This window comes from Carassius carassius, chromosome 28 (genome assembly GCF_963082965.1).
Source record: "Carassius carassius chromosome 28, fCarCar2.1, whole genome shotgun sequence".
In the NCBI taxonomy this organism is placed as follows: domain Eukaryota; kingdom Metazoa; phylum Chordata; class Actinopteri; order Cypriniformes; family Cyprinidae; genus Carassius; species Carassius carassius.
Window position 1 is genome coordinate 13,644,680 of NC_081782.1, and position 21,941 is coordinate 13,666,620.

The 21,941-nt window shown below is 37.2% G+C and overlaps 1 protein-coding gene across 1 annotated transcript in view; it reads right to left on the reverse strand.

The window, feature by feature from the left end:
* The window catches only part of grik4 (glutamate receptor, ionotropic, kainate 4), a 355,049-nt gene that overhangs the window by 242,501 nt on the left and 90,607 nt on the right, over window positions 1–21,941 (reverse strand). The window contains exon 2 of the mRNA XM_059513707.1: window positions 9,383–9,524. The gene's annotated coding sequence lies outside the window, so the exon portion shown is untranslated. The remainder of the gene's footprint in view (window positions 1–9,382; window positions 9,525–21,941) is intronic.

Sequence of the window (21,941 nt, forward strand, 5' to 3'; positions counted from 1 at the left end):
GGTACAGACCAGGCTGAGGCTTCATCTGTACGCCTTTCCCCCTATCGCTCTGCTCCCGGGAGTTCTGGCGAGAGTACACCGGGACGGGGTCCGTCTTCTATTACTAGCCCCGTTCTGGTCGGGCCCGTTATGGCTCGCAGATCTGATCTCTCTCCTCGACGGCTCTCCGTGGGAGATTCCGATCAGGACAGATCTACTCTCTCAGGCGCAGGGCAAAATAATTCACCCTCGCCCGGAGTTGTGGAAGTTGTGGGTGTGGCCCCTGAGGGGGCACAGTTCATAGCTTTCGGTCTCTCAACCGAGGTTGTTGAGACCCTCCTCCAATCCAGAGCTCCCTCTACGAGGAAACTGTACGCCCTGAGGTGGAAGTTCTTCACCTCATGGTGCAGAGACCGCCAGCTTGATTCTGTTAACTGCCCAGTTGGTACAGTTCTTGAGTTTCTCCAAGCTAGGCTCTCTGCGGGTTTAACTCACTCCACCATAAAGGTGTACGTGGCGGCCATAGCTGCTTACCACGTCCCCTTTCAACGGTCAGTAAGTGGGTAGACACCCCCTAGTTACACGTTTCCTCTGCGGTGCACTGAGGCTGAGACCTCCAGTACGGTCCCGTATTCCCCCGTGGGACTTGGTTGTGGTGTTAGAGGCTCTCTGGAAAGCTCCATTCGAGCCAATTCAAGATATATCAGATAGACATCTGACCCTTAAGACTGCCCTGTTACTGGCTATTACTTCTCTAAAGAGAGTTGGAGATCTTCAGGCCCCCTCGGTGGCCCCTACCTACTTAGACTTTGCCCCTGGTATGGCCAAAGCATTCTTATACCATTGAGAGGGTTATGTTCCTAAAGTTCCCTCTGTTACTCCACAACCCATTGTACTGCAGGCCTTCTGCCCTCCTCCCTTTCGGGAGCCAGACCAGGAGAAGCTAAACTGTATGTGTCCAGTTCGAGGAGCTGGCCTGTGGAGAAAATCTGACCAATTGTTTATTTGCTACGGTCTTCCTAAAAAGGGTTTTCCTGCCTCTAAGCAGACCCTTAGTAGTTGGATAGTCGAGGCTATCAATGTATCCTATGAGTCCTCTGGTCTTCCCCTTCCTTTGGGAGCCGAGGCTCACTCCACTCGGGGTATGGCTGCCTCTAAGGCCTCTCTAGCAGGTGTGTCCCTCTTGGAAATCTGCAACGCTGTGGGATGATCCACGCCCTCTACATTTGCCAGATTTTATGACCTTGATATGCGAGCCACTCCGGGCTCTTCTTTTCTCTCGTCTTAGCTGTGCTCTTTGGATACACACTAGGCAAGGATTTGGAAGTCTGGCAGCGTGGGCACATCGTTCCCCAAAGCGCTTGAAGCAGTTCGAGTTCCTGAAAAGGAACATCTCAAGGTTACGAATGTAACCCTGGTTCCTTGAAGGAATGAGACGCTGCGTCGCAGAGCCATACTCCCGGCATCCCTGCCGGCGCTTGCTTCCCTAATCGAAGCTGAAGCCAGCTGCGTGGCAGATGCCTTTATAGCTTCCTGGTCGCTACGTCACCACGCCCGTGACGTCACCCCCTTCCATTGGAAAGATTGCACACGATATTCAGAGTCGGTCTCGTCAGGGACGTTCCCTAAAGAGTGCTTGACGCAGCGTCTCGTTCCTTCAAGGAACCAGGGTTACATTTGTAACCTTGAGATGTTTTACTAGCTGCTGCCTGTCTGTCAGGAAGCTGGTGATCCACTGACAGACAGAGGTGGGCACAGAGAGCCAAGTTAATTTGGGCAGAAGGAGATTTGGGATTATGGTGTTAAAAGCTGAGCTGACATCCTCAAACAGGATCCTCACATAAGTCCCTGGTCTGTCTAGATGTTGCAGGCTGTAGTGCAGTCCCATGTTGACTGTATCATTCACAGACCTGTTTGCTCGGTAGGCAAACTGCAAAGGGTCCAATAAGGGTCCAGTGATATCCTTCAGATAAGCCAAAACCAGTCTTTCATTTCATGGCCACAGACGTTAGAGCCACAGGTCTGTAGTCATTAAGTCCAGTAATTTGGGGTTTCTTTGGGATGGGGATGATGGTGGAGCGTTTGAAACATGAGGGGACTTTGCAAAGCTCCAGTGATCTGTTGAAGATCTGTGTGAAGATGGGGACCAGCTGGACAGCACAGGATTAAAGACAGGCTGGTATAATACTGTCTGGACCTTTCTTCTCTTGTTCTTTCTGAAGACCTGACGCACATCATCATCACTGATCTGAAGTGCAGGTGTGGGGGAGAGGGGTGTTGCAGGAGGTGTGAATGTTGTTTTTTCAAACCTGCAGTAAAACTCGTTCAGATCGTCTGCCAGTTGTTGATTCTCCACAGAGCTGGGGTAATTGGTGATGTCTTTCAGACCTTTCCACAGTGAAGCAGGGTCACTGGAAGAGAATTGGTTCCTTAGCTTTCCAGAATAATAACTCTTTGCAGCTCTAATCTCCTTTTCCGGTGTGTATTTGGCCTGTTTACAAGGATCTGTCCCCATTCCTGCAAGCATCTTCTTTGGCATGACAGAGCTGTCTGAGTTTTGCAGTGATCCATGGTTTGTCATTGTTGTAGGTTAAATGAGTCCTGGTAGGAATACACGTCTTCACAGAAACTGATATAAGAAGTTACAGTCCCTGTGACCTTGTACAGATTGGTGGCAGTAGCATTAAAAACACTCCAATCGTCTTACAGTCCTAATTACAGGTTTATATATATATATATATATATATATATATATATATATATATATATATACAGACCAAAAGTTTGGAAACATTACTATTTTTAATGTTTTTGAAAGAAGTTTCTTCTGCTCATCAAGCCTGCATTTATTTGATCAAATATACAGAAAAAAATGTAATATTGTGATATATTATTACAATTTAAAATAATTGTTTTTAAATTTATTATGCTTTAAATTATCATTTATTTCTGTGATGCAAAGCTGAATTTTTAGGATCATTATCACATGATCCTTTAGAAATCATTTTAATATGATGATTCATTATCAAAGTTGGAAACAGTTGTGCTGCTAAATATTTTTTCAGAACATGTGATACTTTTTTAGGATACTTTGATGAATAAAAAGTAAAAAAAAATGTTTTTAAAATATAAATATTTATTACTGGTCAGTAATTTGGGGTCAGTAATTTTCTTTCTTTCTTCTTTTTAAATAAAATCAATACTTTTATTCAGCAAGGATGTGTTAAATTGATAAAAAGTGATAATAAAGAAAATATATTATTAGAATATATATTATTAGAATTTTTTTATTTATTTTGAACAAATGCAGTTCTTTTTAAACTTTTATTCATCAAAAATATTAGACAGCAGAACTGTTTCCAACACTCCTAATAAATCAGAATATTAGAATGATTTCTAAATGATCATGTGATAGACTGGATGTTACATGTGACACTGAAGGCTGGAGTAATGATGCAGAAAATTCAGCTTTGCATCACAGGAATAAATAATTTTTTTAAAGTATATTCAAATAGAAAACTATTATTTTAAGTTGTAATAATATTTCACAATATTACTGTTTTTTTCTGTATTTTTAATCAAATAAATGCAGGCTTGATGAGCAGAAGAAACTTCTTTCAAAAACATTAAAAATAGTAATGTTTCCAAACTTTTGGTCTGTACTGTATATATATATATATATATATATATATATATAAATAGTTATTGTTATTGTTATTATTATGATGCCTAAGACACCAAATTTTAGCCAAACTATAAAGCAGAATCATGTATTCATCCCAGCGTAGAGACTAGTGGACTCTGAGGGAAAATATATACATAATGTATACATTTAGGAAGCATTGCACTGTCAGCTTTCAAGGATCAATATTTTTGGCAGTAGGCAGCAAGGCAGCTCACTATATTTTGTAACAGATATTTTTTCCTCTTTTTTTTCTATCTCCTTTAATGAGCAAACAATAAAGCCAACTCATTTGGGGCACAAAGAGCCAACAGGTGTGGAAAGGTGTGATGGCAACAATAAAAGAGCTGATTTCACAGCATTACAGAAGAGTCCGTGAACTCAGTGTCTGTCTGGCCTCACAGGGCATTGCAAACATGCCCAGCACTCACAGACTCCACCAACCTTACCAGAGCACAGCAGTCGTTTACTCCGCTTAGGTCAGCCGAGTCCTCCCTCCCTTCCCTTGTTTTCTCTCCACAGTGCCTGCAGTTTACAAAGTAATCTGCTCCTGAGCAGACAAGCATCAGTGAGGCTTATCTGGAGCTTTCAGGTGTGCAGGATGGAAGTGAAGACGGAGGGAAACTGTGGCTGTGAGGGAGACGACGGTCACAAATACACACACAAACCTATGTTTATTGCATCAACGCAGGAGCTGCATGAAAACAGTACAAAACAGGATCAGCCCAGTGTGGAGAAGCCACAGAGAAGGAGATCAGCAAAAAGACACAACTGCTCAGAAATGGGTGACTGTCAGCGGTAAATTCACCATTTCTGATTCATTAACGACACAGAACCTATTTACTCCAGGTATTAGGATTTATTTCAGGCAATCTGATGCCAAGCACAGCACTAAAAAAGGTTTTTATAGCAGTCTGTGATTGATTTAGGCTGGGTGATACAGGGAAAAAAAAATTCACCAATGTTTCTTCACCGATACTGTAGCCGCACTGGGTTAACCATTATAATTAACTCAAATGATATATAGGGAATTTTAATAATTAATCAGGAATATGATTAATATATATATCTCATATGACAGTTACATTAAAATTATTGAAGATGAAAAATAGGTCAATTGTATATATCAATAACTCATTACAAGGCACTGTAATTTACTCATTAATATGTCAATATTCCATTCTTCATATCAATTATAGTGATATCTCTTACTGTAAATTACCGTAAATCTAACAGTGGTTTGTCCAGCAAACGGCTGTAAGATTAACTTATCAACTTTCAATAAAGTTATCACTTCTTATAATTCAAGGAAAAATATTCTCTGGCCATGAAAACATTATCCTATCATGAAATTTGGGTTACTAAAAAGTAAAGAGCTTGTAGCTAAAGATCAGACATTTCATTGACTCGTGATGTGAGCATTTTAGACAGAGGCAATGATGAATATATATTGGTTTTTAATAATTGAACTAATAAAACATCAAACTACAAATCACACAGAGTAAATACGCGTACGACAATACAGACAGTAAACTTTGTACAAGACATAACGGAATCCAAATGAGGGAGAGAGAGAGAGAGAGAGAGAGAATGAGTGAGAGAGGATGAGAGAGAGAGGTGAGAGAATTAGGCGCGATCACAGAATTACGCGCTCAGTTATGCAAACTCACAGACAGTAACCCTTGAAAGACAACAACGAATCAAATCACCTTGAAAAGGTAATAGACAAACTAAGCAGCATTTAAAGCTCCATAGAGAATGGTCCTTGCATGTGGTCTCTTTGTGATTGGGCGTGTTCTCTCGTGTCTTCCGGGGCTGCTGCGGAATCGCGCGCTATTTGAACGGTACAACAAAGTAATGATTCAGAATTCGTCTTCCTCGTGTAGAGAGGAACTTAGTAAGTAAAAGAAATGAAAACAACGGAGATGAAAGCTCCCGAAGGAGCCATGAGAACGGCTGTTCTCTAAGCCGCCGTGCTGAGAGGGACCAGACAGGGACAAGAGAGCGAAGAAGAGCAAGAACAGGGAGGAACTTCCTGGTTTCAGTTCTTATGGCTTGACTGGTTCACACCTCTGTTTGCACGAACAACCAATGAACGTCCGCGATCTGAAGCGGGAAAAAGTTCCTTTGTCTCTGGAAAAACACCCACTTCTAATAAGTTATGGCTTATCGGATCTCAGCAGTGATATTCTAGCAAGTTCGTAATTCCAGATTAATACATTTTACATTAATTCCCTTTATATAAGTGAGTCCGTCAAAGCATGACAATTAAACAGATACCAAAAATAACATCATAACAGAATGATCAAAACATGAAGTTACATTCAAATGCAGAATTACACACATTTAAAGTTTGATTAACACACAATAAAACTGCAGATACTCCAATTTATATGGGGAAACATCTACTGCACAAAAAGGCAATACTCAATACATTTAGAATACATTGAGAAAATAAAAGGGTACTATTCTCTTTCTCTTTCCTGTCCTGTTTCCCATAGGTCGTAAAGTTTTATGATCTGGTCAGGGGGATAGAGTTACAGAATCATGACTCTTTGTGAGAACATTCATTCCAAAAACATTTCCAATTTACAAGTCAGCAATTTATAATCCTCGCATAATAGGATTAACCACTTTATGCAACACACACCCCTATCAAAATACAGCTTAGTAATAAAATGACGAAGGTAAAGAACCAATGTTCAGAATCAATGAATCGATGAACTGCATATCCGTTACAATACATATTTTGTTCTAAGGTTTTGAAATAAATAAATTATAATACATTGAAAACTTTTAAATAAATTGATTTTTTTTTCAGCAAGGATGCATTAAACTAATCAAAAAGTGAGAGTAAATTAATAACTTTTATTCATTAAAGAATCCAGAAATACCTCTTCATCAAATCAGCATATTAGAATGACTTTTAGAAAGCTTTTCCATCACAGATTTTTTTATTTATTTCTACAATAAATGAAAATAAAAAGCACTCATTTTAAATCCTATTAATATTTCACAATATTACTATATTTAATATATTATTAATCAAATAAATGCAGCCGTGGTGAACATAGGGAACTTATTTTACCTTTAAAATATAAAACTGACGTCAAACTTTAAACAGTATTGCACATCTTTGTTATGTAATTTCTCTAAATTATTTAATAAACCTTTTCCAGATACATACAGCTTTAAAAAATGAAATCAAAAATCTTCCCTTCTAAATCCCTTAGAACAACCAGACACATCTTATTATCGGATGTAAACATGCCCATAAAGCCCATATGCTTCAACAGCTGAGGCCATTTGTTTTGTAGTTGTAACTATTAATATAATAAATATATAGTTTACTATGTGACTTATGTGTCAGATCAAAAAATTAACAAATTGAATAAAACCATTTAAGCAGATAAAAAACAGTAAGTTGCATTGGAAGCCGCAAGGCAGCAATTATTATCCAGTCTTGCAAGGGCTGCCCGACTTTCTCAAGTGAGAAGCCAATTATGTTTTGCCTTGGCACTGCTTTATGAGGTGTTGCCATTACTAGCTAACGATGCATTTTCAAAAGTTATATTCAATAATGACATTTACACAAAGAGCAGACCGCAATAGATATAGCAGTCCATTCCAGATAGCAGTGAAACGATGCATCAAATCTTGATTGGAGCACTCAGTATAGTATGTTATAGTAAAGGAAAGTTCACACATATAGAAATTTGTAAAACATAAATTTTCAAATGAATCTTGGTGGTTTACAGCAACATGAGTGGCATTGAATTCTAGTGATGTGATGTGGGCTTGACCAGTGATACACTGTACAAAGATAATTTATAAATGAGTAGCAAAGTGATGACTACTGACTGGAGAAAAACATTAAAATGCAGGTCATTCAATTTCCTTAAAGAGATAGTTCACCCAAAAATAAAAATTCACGCATCGAAGACTAACACGGAAGAGAAGAAATTGCTGAATTAAGTTCTTATTTTTGTTTTCTTTCCACACAAAAAAGTATTCTTGTAGCTTCATAAAATTAAGGTGGAACCAATGATGTCACATGGACTATTTTAATGATGTCCTTACTACCTTACTGAGCCTTGAACGTGTCCGTCTATGCAGCGTCAGAAACCTCTCTGATTTCATCAAAAATATATTGATTTGTCTTGCAAAGATGAATGAAGGGTTTGAAATGACAAGAGGGTAATTATTGACAGAATGTTTGTTCTTGGGTGAACTGTCCCTTTAAAGGAATAGTTCCCCCAAAAATGAACATTTGCTGGAAATTTACTCACCCTTAGCCATCCAAGATGTAGATGAGGTTGTTTCTTTATCAGAACATATTTGGAAACTATTTAGCATTACATCACTTGTTCACCTCTGCAGTGAATGGGTACCGCCAGAATGAGAGTCCAAACAGCTGATAAAAACACCACACAAGTTATCCATTACTATATATAATTCAAAATCCATAAGGAGTAAAAAACTGTGTTTATAAGAAAATAAATAAAAATTTTCTGGGTGAACTGTTCTCTTAAAATGATAGTTTCAAATGAATCATTTATTTAATTTCTGTGGAATATTATAGAAGATATTCAGAGAAATGTGTCAGGGTTTTTCATTTGTTTTCCTCCATACAATGAAAATCAATAGTTTTCAAAACTGTTCGGTTCCCAAATCCTTTTTAATAGCTTTTATTTTATGTTCCACAGAAGACAAAGTCATACAGGTTGGAAACAACATGAGGGTGAGAATTGTAAATATGACTGAATAATAGGGTGAATTATCCTTTTAAACACTAAGATAAAATTCAATTGAAACAATATGTGTATTGTATACAGAACAAACACTTTTTTTTTCCTAATGAGAAAGATCAGTTGTGCTGCCCAAAATAAGAATCGACCATAAAGCTGTAGGAACAGCTTCTAGCGACCAAACCATCCTACCACTCAGTGTCTCCAGTGATAAAACAGCATGCCACATACCACCCCTCTGAAGTTCTCTCTTTTAACTGAACGCAGGGGGTATTGTGCGAGGCCGCGAAATGATCCTGGCCCTTCTCTCATATTCCCTCTGTGAGCCTCCATTTTCCAATAAATCGCTGACTAGTCCTATAACACCCTTTGTATAACACCAACAATCTCCTCACCTCATTTTCAAGCCACTGAAACAAATAAAAAAAATTGTAAAGAGAACTTTGATTCATCTCACCGGGCTTCTGCATTTTAATGGGGAATTAAGTGCAAATTAGGTACACATCTGAAATATAACTGGAAAAAAAAGGAGACACAAATCAAGTGGCTGACAGCTATATGCATCCCGGCTGCCATGGTTACTGGAGAACTTTGTGACTCAAGGCAGCATTGTTCTCATCTCTCTTCTTCGCTCATTCTTTCACCTCAAGCAATAAATCTGTGCTACATTTATAATCACAATAATTCTGGCCAGCTCATATGGCTCTGTGTGTACAACATGGCAGGTTTCCAAACAAAATGCAAAGTGCTGAAACAAGCGTTGTTTGCAGTCTATCATTGTTTCCGAGCCTTGAAAAATGTAATGACTGCAGTACAGTAAAGCACATCAAACACTCCTTCACCTCTCCGGCACATTCATAAATATTTAATGGACAGTAATAGCCATCCACAGTGCGTTCAAGACAAACCCTACGCACTACGGCGGCCATGTGGTGCTCTGATGAGTGGAAGCTCATTACTATACATCTCATACCTTTGATCTCCGGAGGCGTGAAGCTCTAATCCATCCTGAGGTGCAGGAAGTTGCTGGTCTAGTAGTGGGCACTCAGCTCAGGAGCAGCACTCCACATCAGAGTCCAGTCCACTCGCCACCTAAACCCACCGTATGAACCGACCTGTTGGAAGAGACAAAGAGTCAGGAGTATATACCAATGCATCTGATTTATCTGCTGTTTGTCTTGGTGCACACCAAGTAAAAAAAAAACAGTTAAAACAACTAATTCTAATATTTACTTTACTTTGCATGTTGTTTAAAAACCTTACACTTCCAGTCAAAAGTTTGGAATAACAATAATTTTGGAAGTATTTTAATGTTCTCTTATAGTTACCACGGCTGCATTTATTTGATCAAAAATCTAGTGAAAACTAGGGCTGTGCTTTGACACATATTTCACGATTCGATTTGATTCTGACTCACAAGCTTTCGATTCGATTCAACATTGATTATTCTATCTAGATATATATCAGGTATAGTGTTTTTTTTATACAAACTTTTAAATGGTGGCTGTCATAAAAACATATTTAAACAAATGAAACATTGAAGAACAGTAAAAAATTATAATGAATCTGTAATATGGTGCATATATTTAGCAAAATGCTCCTCTCTACAGTTCATTTTTCTAGCTGACTAACGAGTTTATGGTCAGATATTGTTTCTAAGGTAAATGAGGTAACGTTATGTAACACTGACTCTTCTTTCTCTTGCAAGCTGCTATACTGACTTCTTGTCAGTTGAAACACTAGCTGCATTTACATGGACCCTACTACTCCGATCGTAATAGAACTAGAATCAAAATAAAAAAGGCAATTGTAAACAGGTCAATCGGATTGAATTGGCCAGATCCAACAAAATTTTAAATTGGATTGTAATGGATGGTTTATTCCTTGTGTGAGGACATGTAAACACTTTATCGGATTGAAAACCAAAACTGGAAAGTACTGCGCATGCGTAGTGACGTAGAAATAGCGTAATGATGTATGGCGCACAGAACGAGTTGTTTTCCTGGCAAAAAAGTGTCATTAATAAGTGTCCTGTCATTATAAAACTCCCCTTTCACTCAGCGTCTGGGAAGTGTAGCAGGACAACGTCCCACCAGTCCTTGTTTAAGAATCACCCACAGACAACTAGTTTTAGGTGCGGGAAGGTGCACTTTTACTGCTTTTTTTATTTTTTTAAGTAAGCAGCAGCACTGCACAACAGTTCATGTGCTAGTTGTCGCCTAATTAGGATGCAAAGTAGATAAATATCATGTGTGCTTTTTAAAACAGTATGCCACAGCAGCAGGAAACTCTGTATATTCATGCAGTGTGCACATGTCAAAAGAGTAAATCCGATCAGAAGCTTGTGACATATAAACACGCACATCAACCTGATCACTTTATTTAACGTTCATTTAAACACTACGTTCGGAATCGTCAATCAGAATGAATTAATTTCGATGGAAGCAAAAAGTGTCCATGTAAACACACCTAGTGATAGAGCGATTACATGAAACAAGATACGGATTTTAGTAAGTTTTAGTTCAGTTGAGCTTAAGCGACAGGTTTGGCAGGTTTTCACAACAAAACCCGCCCAATTGCTACTCTAAACTAGCCCAAAAGCATTTCTAGAGAGGTCACCTGGTAAAAATCGCGTTCTGGGGTAAATATTTCTTTTTTTTTTGGCAGATTCCACTGGTAAAATAAAAAATGACAATGCTTATTGTGATTTTTTTATATATGATGGGCGCTACAATGTTCCGAACTGAATGTTCAATGTTCACTGAATGTTCAACTGAAAACAGGTCAGACTAATCGATTCTTTGGATTTAAGAATCGGTATTGAATGTTCAACTGAAAACAGGTCAGACTAATCGATTCTTTGGATTTAAGAATCGGTATTGTTTCATAAAATTGAGAATCGATTAAATCGATATTTTTACTCAGCCCTATGTTGTGAAATATTAATAATATTTAACATAACAGCATATTACAATGATTTCTGAAGTATTATGCGTCAAAAATGTGTCAAAATAGAGTGACTGCTGAAAATTCAGCTTTGCATCACAGGTAAAACATAAAAAAGCATAATTCCAAATAATCTATGTTCATCTTTTTTGTTTCTTCCAGAGCTCTAAAAATGACATATATTGTCAAATAAAAAAATACTGCAACGATAATAGGCTATAATTATTTCAGATATAATTATTTATTTCAGTCTATTCCTCACATAAATATCTGAAAAGTATTTTAGAATAATATTAAAAAGTATTTAGTTCAGTATTTTGTTTTCCAAGCTATGGGTTTGAAACAGCATGCGGCTGAGTAAACAGTGACTTGATTTTTATTTTTGGGTGAACTATCGTTTGAAATACTTGGCATAAGCAAATTGGATTACCGCCCTGAAAAGGATCTGGCATGTATGTACTGCCATCAAGCAATGCAAATACTTCATAAGTCTGTTCAAACTTTCACTTACATGGAGCTGTTACATAACCACAAATATGTATTCTGTAAATCAAAATGACCTTCCACAATCAATGCTGGAGAAAAAGCACTTTAAATTTAGCATGCAAAGAGAGTCTGGCATATAAGCAAGGCTGAGTAATAGTACAATTTAATATTTCATTTCCTTACTGTTTATATTTAGCTTTTGCTTTCAAATTGTCCTTGTTTAATCTTTTTTCCTCTCCACTGCTTCAGCATGACATTTTCTAGCTCTGATATTTTTGTGCATATTTTATCTGCCTGCCATTCAACTTTATGTGACCTCAAATCTCATTGCTTTTAGAAGTACACGCCAGAGTTTCACCTTTTTGTGAATAATGAGTGGATCTAAATTAACTTGTTACTTGTCCTTAACAGGAATCTGACACTAATTAGCATTCTAAACATGCCTCTATGCAATATCGGCACATAATTTTACACTAAATGAGAAAGTAAATGTTATTTACAATATGAGCACTAATGTAACCTCACTGCATGTTAATGTTGCCCTTTCTCAGATGAGGATTAAAACTGTTCCTAATGATGACCCAGTCATTTAACGCTTTCATCACAGCCACCTGAGGATTACTCGCAACTCCCACCTGAGCTGTTATAGTAAGCAACTAGACTAACTGGAGAGCCAAGCTTATGTACGTGCACTCTTACATCTAACATCACCGATTAATCAGAATATCTAAGTTTATACAGTATAACAACTCTTAAAACCCACATGCATATATTAACTAAACAGTATATAATATAATCCAACTCACTGCTCTAAAAATAAAGAATCTGACCAACCAATTTGTCAAATTAGTATTTATTTTGTTATGATATTCTGTAGATTATTTTATGCTTTTTGTATATTAAACATCTAATTTTATCATAAATAGCAGCCATAACTGTTCGGTCTCTCTCTCTCTCTCTCTCTCTCTCTCTCTCTCTCTCTCACACACACACACACACACATATATTAATAAAAAGTAAAAGCACAGCATTCCACAGCAAAAACAGAAGAACAGCATTTATTTAAATTAGAAATCTTTTGTTACAATATACTCTACCATTCCATTTTTTTTATATAAATTAATACTTGTTCTTCAGCAAGAACGTGTTCAATTTATTTAAAAAAAAATGACAGAAAAGATTTCTATTTTGAATAAAAGCAGTTCTTTTATAGTCTTAAAAACATCCCAGGTTAAAACAATAAATAAATACATTAAAAAATACAAATTAAGCAGCACATCTGTTTCCATTACTGATAATAAATCTGCATATTTTAATGATTTCTGAAGGTTCATGTGACATTATAAATTATATTTTAAAGTATATTCTAATAGAAAACTGTTATTTTTTATATTTTACTGTTTTTACTGAAGCTTTAATCAAATATATGTAGCCTTGATGAGCATAAGAGACTTCTTTACAAAAAAAACATAAAAAATCATACTGATCCCAGACCTCTGCCAGGCTGATTAGCCATTTTTATGCAAACTTTTGAAGATTTTTTTTAAGCTTCAACAATTAAAAAAAAAAAAAAAAAAAAAAATCTTATCAGATTCTCTTACTGTTCTAACTATAGATATATACCACACTACGTGTTGCAGTTTACCATATTAATGTACTATGGTAATTAGACAACATTTCAAAATACTTTATAATGTTTTGCACTTTTTTGTTAGCATACTCTACACTGAATCACAAACTCTCATTATTACAAAAAAAGCTTTCCATCTGATCATTTTATTTATAAACCACCATTTTCTGAGGTACTGTCTTTAATCTTTCCCATTTTGTCAGGTCTCCAAGGAAGACCCTAATTGTCCTCCCAAAAACGTCATTTTCAAAAGTTCTATTTGACTGCAAAAAGATCAGAGGTGCAGATCTATAAGTTTCGCAGACCACGCACACAATCCAATACATCAAATGAAAATTTTCTCACATGAAAACGGTTTAAAGAGATTGAAGGCATAAAGCATGTCCTTTTCCCTCAGGCAGGAGTGAGACAGTGACACAGTTTGACTGTGTGCTCAGTACTCCTGCAGTGCCACCTGCCCACTCAGCAATGTAGACAACCGCACTGGGGACTGACTCTCTCTCTCTCTCTCTCTTCATCTTACTATCCTCTATACCTCGAACCACCAGCAGAAACACATCAGAGTAAATGAAGCATCCTGACTGTCCCTACACTCACAAAACATAAAAAGTTATGCCCATGGCTGAGGGGCTGGAGAAGAGACAGCAATGTGGGATGATGGGAAAACAGGCCATATAACACAGCACTATAGAAGTAATGAAGCCATGATATATTCAAGAAGGAGGAAAATTCAAGTCCACGCCACCTTGGGGGAGAATCTTCTGGCTGCGTGGGACCATCAAGAATTTATTCAGTGGCTCTAGAGTGAACAAGTTGGGATGTTTATTTTGCAATTCCATTTAGTCCGATTGGTAAATGAATCTCTTCCTAAATCAAATGGCTTCCATTCAGTTGGCTTTTTTGATGCCAAGTGGTCTTGTTAAATGAGGGAAAGTTGTATGAATATACTAAGGCAGGCATAAATGCTGCTTTGAAAGGAAAGTGTCTTTGAGGTTTAGAGATAAAATCAGCTCTCATTCTTCTTGGCAGGTTCTGGAGATGTGAGGTCTGATTGAAGAGCTTCAGAAGCACTTGGGAAATATCTTGGGGGCGGGACGGGGAGCTCTACTATCTTCTGAATAACATGTCATTCACTGGCTGTCTGACTGGTAAACATTTTGTTTCCCCAATCAAACATATTCAATTTACAGATATGTTCATTAGGATTCAGAAGCAAACTCATATAAAGGCAATTAAGGTAATAGCTGTAATGGGGGAAAATTCCTGGCTTGTTGTCGTGATAAATAATACATTGGTATTCATGCTGTTGTTCCACTTGAAGGGGATTTAGAGCAGATTAAAGTTAATCTAATGGATCACATTTGCCTGTTCCTTATCAAACATGCAGAAAGCATTAGCATTGTCTCAATGAAATCAGCTATTTCTGATTGGACAAAAACATGGCTTTATTGGACACATACTTTCTGATGATGTGATTCAGTCAGTGTACCACTAATCAAATGACTGTACATGTTTCAACGCAGTGGTTCTCTTCTGGTTCTACTTTAGGAAGATTTTACATTGAACGTCAAGAGGTAACTAAGTATAGTTCCAAAATTGTATATCATAAAAAAAGGCATTTTAGTATTATTGATATATATTTATTTATAATTACAGTAATACCGTATATACTTTCATTCATTCATCTATTATATATTTATATTTACATCAATTACACGACCAACACACAAAATTATTAATCTGATCAGAAATAATTGAAGCAGAAAGCAAAGTCCCAATCTGATCTGAACACCTCTGGTGTGACTTTAAATGCAGACTTTGAGCCAAAAACTTATCACCAACACCAATGACTTGAACTACATACACTATACTGACAAAATTATCGGGACACCCCCTTGTTTAGAATAGAAAAAGGCACTTCCAAAACTGTGGCAACAAAGATGGAAAAATAATTAATGTATTAAAAAAACATTTTGGATGTGTCTAAAATGACTTTACCCATATATACATATATATTATTTGTTTGTTTAAGCCCTTTAACACATACAGACTTTTCCGGAAAATTACCGGTAAATTGCCGTAAAGAGATCATGTGTGAACAGGATCTTTTAAAAAATACCGGTAAATTCGTTCCGGCAATTTACCGGTATGAGAAGTTGTAACATTACCAGTAAATTGCTAGAATTCTGCTGTGTGTGAACGCAGAAGGAAAATTACCGGTATGAGCACGTACGAGTTCAGAACAGTGAAGAAATTTGTCGTCATCTGAGAGAAACTGTTAGTGATGCAGTAATGTATGATAAAATAACCGTTAACTGTCTCCGAGAGCAATGTATTCACAAAACAAAGTCAGGTCATCAATAAACTGAAAACATAAGACAAAAATAAACGACCATCACAAACGAAGTAGTAGTGGAAGTATTTCTTGTTCCTATTATGACTTTTGTCAATCTATTTGGGGGTCCTGCTACTCCACAAATCCTGTAGCTCTAAACCAGTGGATCTCAACCCTCGGCACGTCATGAAATCACAAGCGGCCCACCATGCCGAACACAATAAAAAAGAATAATAATAGCTTTAAGTTTTATTAACTTATTTTAGTTTTTACATAGTGTGAAAAAACACATAGGGTACAAACGAGAAGAAGAAGAGTGAAGAAGAGTGCTGGACATTCGGCATCAACTTTTGGTTTGCCCCGCAACTCACTTGAGGATGTTCAGCCCGTCTTTTTTTCCAATTTTCCCAAAACAGCTTATACTACTGTTTCAGCTATTAAAATAGTTCAGTTTTGTATGTTTGGAGCAGTTTTTGATCGTTAAACAGGCCTATAAGTTTTGTTTTTAAAGCAGCCAGCACAGAGAGAGAGTTTACATAACCTATGTTTAATCAGTTTAGCCTTCTCAAATCATCACGAATTGTCTAAAATAAAATCTAAAGATATAAAACACTTCAAGCATGTAATGATGTTTTAACGTTAAACCCAGATACATGTGCGCTATATCGAATATTTTATGCGGAGAGTGCAAGATAAAGCATGCTTTTTTGGGAAATAGGTGCCAACGCGATCATAATATAAATTAAAGAAATATAAAATAAAGAAAACAAACATGCTTTCTGCCGTCTCGTCTTGAACAGGAGAGCTTACAAAAATAAACCGGAACTCAGCGAATACATGCCTCACAGACATGATAAATATATCTATAGAAAGCTTTTAATTACTACTTAACGGAATAATGAAAAACAAACAACAAAAAATCTCAATACAATCATAATCCGTTTAGGAGGTGCGTCAAATGAGGAGATGACGAGTCAGGCAACTTCATCCTTGGAACACAGACTCAGAAAACACTAGTTTATTAGTAAATAATTCAAATATATTTTTACTATTTCCCTCTGTTACATTCATGGTAATTTTTCCGGTGCTTTGGGACATCTTTTGAACTCAATTTGTACGCAGAACTGTTTATCTGTGCTGATAGACTATTTGATATGAATTTGGATCAGCATAGGCTACATTTGTGTACGCACCTTTTCTGCAATGTCGTGCATCTTACAGGCTGCAATTTACAATCGCAACTTCATTGTGCTATTAATCCTTTCAAGCCGATTTTCACTAAATTGGTCAGCTCCCGACAGCATCGGGAGTTTTATTAATGGTGAGTATAATTATTCAAACCAGTCGTCTATTAAAATGTCTCTGTAACAAAAGCAGTTGCATGAATACTAAAGTTTGAAACAAAAAATGAAACCATCAACAGAAATACTGAACACGTATTACCCTCCATGTTTAAAAATACAAGCGCAGCTGTTTAGAGATTAATGACGTCACAGAATTTACCGGTATTTTGGAATGGATGTGTGAATGGTGCTTTTCCGGAAAAAAGATGGAATGTCGTTGACTGTGTGAACAGCGCATTTTTTAATTTACCGGTAAAGTCGTTCCGGTAATTTTACGGCAATTTACTGGTATTACTGTGTGAAAGAGGCTTTTGTTCAGTAGGAGTATGAATGCTAACCCAGTTTCTAGATTTTTCTACTTTCTCTACTTTGGAAAGTCTTGAAAAAACAACCTAGAAACCTTTCAAAAGTTACTGGTGAACATCACAATAAAAAAACAAACAAAGAAAAAAAGAGCCTTCTGCAGACACAGTAGTAACATAAAAATGCAAATACATTATAATGATGTCTTTGCATGTTTAATGCCCACCAGTACTACTAATGAATGCACAGTCAAAAATAATTGCTACATCTGTAATCCCAGACACACTCCACCTTCTAATGAGTTTCCCAGCAGACACAGGTGTTCATTCACACAGTTATAGCAGGGCTTAACATGGAGACACATCCGCTGGGCCTCAACATTTAGGTTTTTGCCTCACGGCTGGCATGTTTTGATTTTGCCTCATTCACAGTTGTCAAAAACACTGACATCTCACTTTAACCAGGCAATTAAGGTTTTTCCTCCAACACACGTACGCACTTCCACAGACATCTGAAAAAATAAAGCAACAAAATATAATACATTTGAAACATGTAAAATGTATTAAATACTATTGAAGCTGTGGCCAGGTGGTCTACATCAGAGGTGTTCAAACTGACACAAACATGTTACAATGGACCCAGAGGCCAGTTGCATTAAAAGGGTCATATGATGCAATTTTCCTTTCTCTTCAGAGAGTTACAAGCGGTTCGTGCATAGATAAGATAAAAAAAAAAGTTAAGAGTCATCCACGCTTTCCTAAAACACTTTTTTTAAACACACACCCACATGTCTACGTCACTGTGTGGGAAGGTTTGCATAACACCACCCGAATGTTCACGCAAAGAAAGAAGGTGTAACTTTGATTCTCGCTGTAGTATTGTTGCCACCACCATCATGTTGTGCAGATGCTGTGTGTTTCATTGTGAAAGCGAAACTACTTTGTTTGGCCTTACATAAGAGGACACAACTAGAAATCAGTGGTTAAGTTGTATTTACAATACTGTTCCAGAACAGTTCAACCCAAATATATAATGTGTGTTGCGCATTTTACAGAGGACTGTTCCTGAAGAGTAGCCTACAATCCATATGTGTCACAATGGCTGTTCTATAAAGAGGGGCAGTGCCAACTTTGCAAGTATAGTCTGGCACTTCTGACTCAAAGCCTGTAAGTACGTTTTCATATTTAAAGAATTTGCCACTGATTATTCAAACATGAGTTTTGAGCAGTGTAGAGTAGCGCTTGTTGTTTGTCGTTTCTCTGATCACAAATCCAGACATGGTTTTATGTTTACGTGGTGCAATACACAACACATAAAAAGACAGTATAAGTCACTATAATAGTTATTATGTCCCCACTGGATGCAACAAATGTCTCGTTTGTAATGGGTTTTATTGTTTTTGTCTTGTCGCTCTGGGAGACTCTGGGCGTAAAATTTCCGTCACACACTGAGGCATTCAGTCAATCATAATGCACTGAATAGCTGGCCAATCAGCATACACCTTGCTTTTTAGAACAATGAGCTCTGTAAAATTCAACGTTTTTTAGAAAGGCGGGGCATAGAGGAGCAACAATCACGTACGTTATGTGGAAAATAATGTTTTTTGAACCTTAAACCGCATAAACATGTTGCATTACACCAAATGTTCTTTTTAGCAATGTCATATGACACCTTTCACATAGTCTCTATATTAAAGCTGGGTCTTAAGAACTAGTTACAGTAGCTTACTTTCCAGATTAAAAATAGACCAGTCTACCTTTTTATGTAACTGACTTTACAAAGTTATGACTAGTTTTGAAAAAAAAGAATTAGATCAATAACTTTTAAGACCAGTCTAAGCAGTTTATGCAACCTGCCCCAGGCCCTAAAACATGAAGTCACCTTAATATATTTTTGTGTATAAAGACCTCTTTATACTGTGTGTGGAAAAACAGTCAGCATAATAATATAAAGACAAAAAAAAAATCACTGGATTTTACTAAAGGCAAAATAAATGATTAAGTTTCTCTGGAAAATAATATATTAGATTAAATATTAAATGTGTAACACCTGATAAAAACAATTGGTAACACTTTACAGGTTCTATTTGTTAACATTAATTAAAGTGTTACCCAACAATTCTGAATTCAACTATAATTTATTTGTAAAACATAAGAACACACAAACTGTATAAAAATTTAATTACGTGTGTATTATATGTGTATATTATATTATGATATCCTGTCTCCTGTAATGTATGAGACATGCCAAAAAAAAAGAAAAGAAAAAAAAAAAGATATTGAGCACATTACATAATTCTTACATAAGATTAAACTATGACTTGGTAAAAGCATTTTGCTTCAAACTTCAATTCAACAGTACATATCCAACACACACGATTACCTCAAATGCTCTGCATATGTGCAATATATGAAATCCGAGTCACATTCAAAGCCCAGACTGATTGTCACTGTTGTGTGGCGGTGTCATCAATCTTCATTGTTAATTCATAGAATGACACAGTATAAGCCAGTGGAATGAATCCTGAGTCGCAGCAAGACCACCAGCCAATCTGCTGCGCACTGCCAGATTGACGGCCAGTGCAGGGAGCCCTCCAGTTAGGAAGGAATACAGTTCACTATCAGCCTGAGCCATGACCCCAATTGAAGAGGCATTTGCAATGTGCTGTGGGAGGAGACCATACGGTGAAAAAAGTCAAAGCCAGCTGCAGGGGACCGATAAAGCCATTAGAATTCATGGGTTGTCTTAAAGCCTGTCTTCCTCCCCAGGTGGATGTGACTGAATGTGTTACCTGACACAAAAAGAGGAAAATGCAACAATGCACAAACAGTCATCAACTCAAACACACCATGAGAATCGGAAACAGTGATGTCACGGTGAAGAGACGCAGAACGGGACTGTGTGATGAACTACTGGTTGGATTGGAACAGAGAAGAGAGAGAGAAAAAGAGACAGGCAGAGATGGAGAGGCCGGCCTGTTAGCACAGATCAATTTGGAAAAGCAATAGCTCAGCACTTCTGAGCGTGCACACCTAATTTTGTTGCATACTGGGAGTATTTGGTACAGCACTTCACCTGACATCTGCAACTTGTCATGACATATTGAATTGTGAAGGAAAATGTCTCAGTCAGTGGAAAACAACAGAACTACATTCCGATTCTGTCTATAGGCCCATTTGGATGGAACTACTTTTGCACTACAAGTAAGATTACATTGAATTCACAAAAATGTATTCAAATTATGGGAGAAATTATGTTCAGCTGACTCAGGGGTTCTCAGTGAAATCTTCATCCTGTCTGTGATTGCGAAATTTTATCTTTCAGAATGTTTCTCATTTATTTTGACCTTTGTCGACTGCAGCTAAAGCTGGATTTCTTGTTGCGCTGTCTGGTGCTCCTTCATTAAGTATTTAGACCTTTGCCAAGTCTCTTGGTAAAATAACAGTTCAAGTACTGCTGACATCTCTAATATATGTAAGGGATAATGTAAAGCGAGTCAGTCATTATCGTAAAATAAACCCAGACAAAGTGATCAGGATCAAACTTTCTTTGGGGTTCTGATAATGAAGGGGTAATTGTACAAACCCGATTCCAAAAAAGGACACTGTACAAATTGTGAGTTAAAAAGGAATGGAGTAATTTACAAATCTCATAAACTTATATTTTATTCACAATATAATATAGATAACATATCAAATGTTGAAAGTGAGTCATTTTTAAATGCCATGCCAAATATTGGCTCATTTTGGATTTCATGAGAGCTACACATTCCAAAAAAGTTGGGACAGGTAGCAATAAGATGCTGGAAAAGTTAAATGTACATATAAAGAACAGCTGGAGGACCAATTTGCAACTTACTAGGTCAACTGGCAACATGATTGGGTATAAAAAGAGCCTCTCAGAGTGGCAGTGTCTCTCAGAAGTCAAGATGGGTAGAGGATCACCAATTCCCCCAATGCTGCGGCGAAAAATAGTGGAGCAATATCAGAAAGGAGTTTTTCAAAGAAAAATTGCAAAGAGTTTAAAGTTATCATCATCTACAGTGCATAATATCATCCAAAGATTCAGAGAATCTGGAACAATCTCTATGCGTAAGGGTCAAGGATGGAAAACCATACTGGATGACCGTGATCTTCGGGCCCTTAGACGGCACTGCATCACATACAGGAATGCTACTGTAATAGAAATCACAACATGGGCTCAGGAATACTTCCAGAAAACATTGTCGGCGAACACAATCCACCGTGCCATTTGCTGTTGGCGTCTAAAACTTCATAGGTCAAAAAAGAAGCCATATGTAAACCTGATCCAGAATTGCAGGTGTTTTCTCTGGGCCAAGCCTCATTTAAAATGGACTGTGGCAAAGTGAAAAACTGTTCTGTGGTCAGACAAATCAAAATTTGAAGCTCTTTTTGGAAAACTGGGATGCCATGTCATCCGGACTAAAGAGGACAAGGAGAACCCAAGCTGTTATCAGCGCTCAGTCCAG